This window comes from Parus major, chromosome 3 (genome assembly GCF_001522545.3).
Source record: "Parus major isolate Abel chromosome 3, Parus_major1.1, whole genome shotgun sequence".
Classification (NCBI taxonomy): domain Eukaryota; kingdom Metazoa; phylum Chordata; class Aves; order Passeriformes; family Paridae; genus Parus; species Parus major.
In genome coordinates, this window is record NC_031770.1 from 42,166,775 (window position 1) to 42,169,448 (window position 2,674).

A 2,674-nucleotide genomic window follows, 5' to 3' on the forward strand; every position below is an offset into this window, starting at 1 on the left:
GAAAAGGAACAGATGCTACAGTTCAAGAAATAAAAAAAACCACCTTCCACAAATAACTCAGCAATTGTCTTGAATCAGCTATAGTGGGAAGTGTTAATTGGTGAAACAAAAAGCTGTGTTTTTTTAGCAGGTTTTTTTGGACTCTGCTAGATGAGGGATGTGTTCCAGGAGCACAGCCTTCCTCTTTGAGGGCTGAGTGATAACTTGCTCTCAATGAGCCTGCAAGGGGTATTGCAGGGGGACAAGGCCAGCTTTGGGATACTGGGCACTCTTGGATACTGTAAGGATCTGAATAGTCCAAGCAGATGCTTGGGGCAGAGGATGGGTCATTTACAGCAAAGCAGAGGAAGAAGCGCTGTGGCTTTTGACAGATAACTGTTTCCAAGTCTGGATGTGTGTCAGACAGGCAGAAAGGGCAAGCTTCTCACTTGACAAAGTTGTTTTCTGGTGGAAGTCATATTTTCTTGACCACGGCACATGCCGAGCATCCCACCTGCTGGAAGAACACAGCACCTGAGTGCATCCTCCACACTGACATCACCTGACACCTGCAGATCCTGCTGGCTTGAGGCCACCAGCATGCCTCTGAAATGTGGGTTTTTCTGTGGCAGGACCTTTTACCAAAAAAAAGTAGCAAGTGATTTCTCATCTGCTTTCTTAGTGGAGAAGACTGTTAGTTGTTAGAAGGTGTTATTTTAACAGTTCTGGTGTGTCTTGCAGATTTTGGTTCTTAGAACAACTACATCTGTTCAGCTGGCATCGTGTAACTGCTCTATCATTTTTCACCCTAGCTGAAGTTATTGGTCTGTGATAACTTCTTGCTGTTATAATCTAATACAGAATCATTTTTAATGAAGTTTATTTTTGTTTCTATTCACTCCTATATGACATTTCTGTTGTTGTGTGTATTCTTATTTCTCATGCAAAGAAAAAGAAAACTTCCCAGTATCTTGCAAGGAAAAATAAATTGTCTGAGTAAAGTCCACAACAAATGTAAATGACAGGTATGTGCTGGGGGAGGATGTGGACATGTTAGGAATGCCATAAATTATCTTTTTCTTCTATTTTGACCCAGAATCTCCCGCAAAGTTTCAGTTATATCAGAGCACAAATGCTTGAGGGTTTGAGCCACATTTTGTAATAAGAGTCAGGATTCTTTCCTGCACTGATTTTAATTCACTGCACCAGCCTTGTACCTGAATTATATGCCTGAGCATCTGGTTTTCCAAAGCTCAGTGCTCCTAAAGATGAATGAAGGAGGTTTAGAAAACATTATTTTTCCAAATGTCTTTACACCATATGAAGATAGACTGTCCTTGTATTATCCCACCTTCTAGTGATGTGGTACAGAGAATGGAGCCAGCTGCAGGAGTAAATTCACTGCACACAGTCAGGGAGGCAAGAAGCAGCTACTTTTCCTTTTTGATGACGGCCTAGGAAGTCATAGATGCTGAACAGAGAAGAGGCAAACCCGAAATATGGGGGTCACAAACATGTGTCCTAGAGAAGGGCTTGTGCTGGAGTCCTGAGCCTTCCTGAGGACTCTCATCTTGAGCAGGGGGAGCATGAGAGTCTGGGAGTGACTCTTCCTCAGAGGCAGAGTGATGCCAAAAGCCAGAATGGGTATTCGTTTCACGTGGCGTGATGCTTTGCATGGCAGAGCTCCAGGCCTCAGGGCACAATGGCACTTGTCAAATAAAAACAAGAATCATTTTTTCCATGTCCTGTTCAATGTAGAGATTTCCCTGTAAGACTTCCCTGTGATGTGAGGAAGAAACAGAACAATGCACTGTGGTGGCCCAGGAGGACTCTCAAAGAGGTGTGAGTGACACATTGGCATTTGCATCCAGCCACACTTTGCAGGCCGAGGCAGAGCCAGTGGACCACATCCACACACGTGTTCACTTGAGTGCACCCTGCATTTGGATTCATGTCCAAAGAAACAGGGTTTGACCTCTAACTGCTCCAAAGGGATTTCTTCATATTCTCCCATGCCTCTTACTCATGACTTTTATATTTAGTATGGCCACACACTGGGAAAAAAAAGCTCCTTCTGTCACGTAAATCTCTTCCCTCCCAGTTCTCTCCCTCCTCCTGGAGTATGCTGGCCACATATTTGGGTGAACTCTGTGGAGGGGTTTTCTGTGTTTGCTTTCTGACATTCTCTGAATACCCATACAAACCCATGGATTCATAAAATGTACATTTTGAATATGTACACATGCTGCTGACACCATTATTTTGGACAGCAGCCCTTTTCCCATGACAACGTTAGGGAGCTCTCCCTCTGTGCAGCTCCACTTGAACTTTGTTCACTACCCTACGTGTCAAAAGCAGGAATGTTCACTTCTGGATGAAAGGAATGAGCTAAGACACAAGCCAGGGTAACTATGTTGATCTGCATGAGGGCACACTCTTGTGTAATTTAGGGAGAGGACAAATGCTTCATTGACCTTTACTCTGAAATCTGTTTATTTCTCTGCTCTAGGTAAACAGCCAATGGCTGTACCTCAGCCTCAGCAAACAGCAAGTCCTGTCAGTGCTGCAGATACCATTTGTTGCTTTATTTTATGGGAAGGAAGGTGCGGGAAGGTGCGGGAAGGTGCGGGAAGGTGCGGGAAGGTGCGGGAAGGTGCGGGAAGGTTGATTGCCTTTTCATTACTGCTTTCAGGGA

At 44.4% G+C, this 2,674-nt stretch overlaps 1 long non-coding RNA gene across 2 annotated transcripts in view; it reads left to right on the forward strand.

The window, feature by feature from the left end:
* The first annotated feature begins 2,492 nt into the window (after positions 1 to 2,492).
* LOC107201161 overlaps positions 2,493 to 2,674 on the forward strand; it is an 11,444-nt gene continuing 11,262 nt past the window's right edge. For both annotated transcript variants that reach the window (XR_001520048.2, XR_001520050.2), the window contains exon 1: positions 2,493 to 2,582. This is a non-coding gene — a long non-coding RNA (uncharacterized LOC107201161). The remainder of the gene's footprint in view (positions 2,583 to 2,674) is intronic.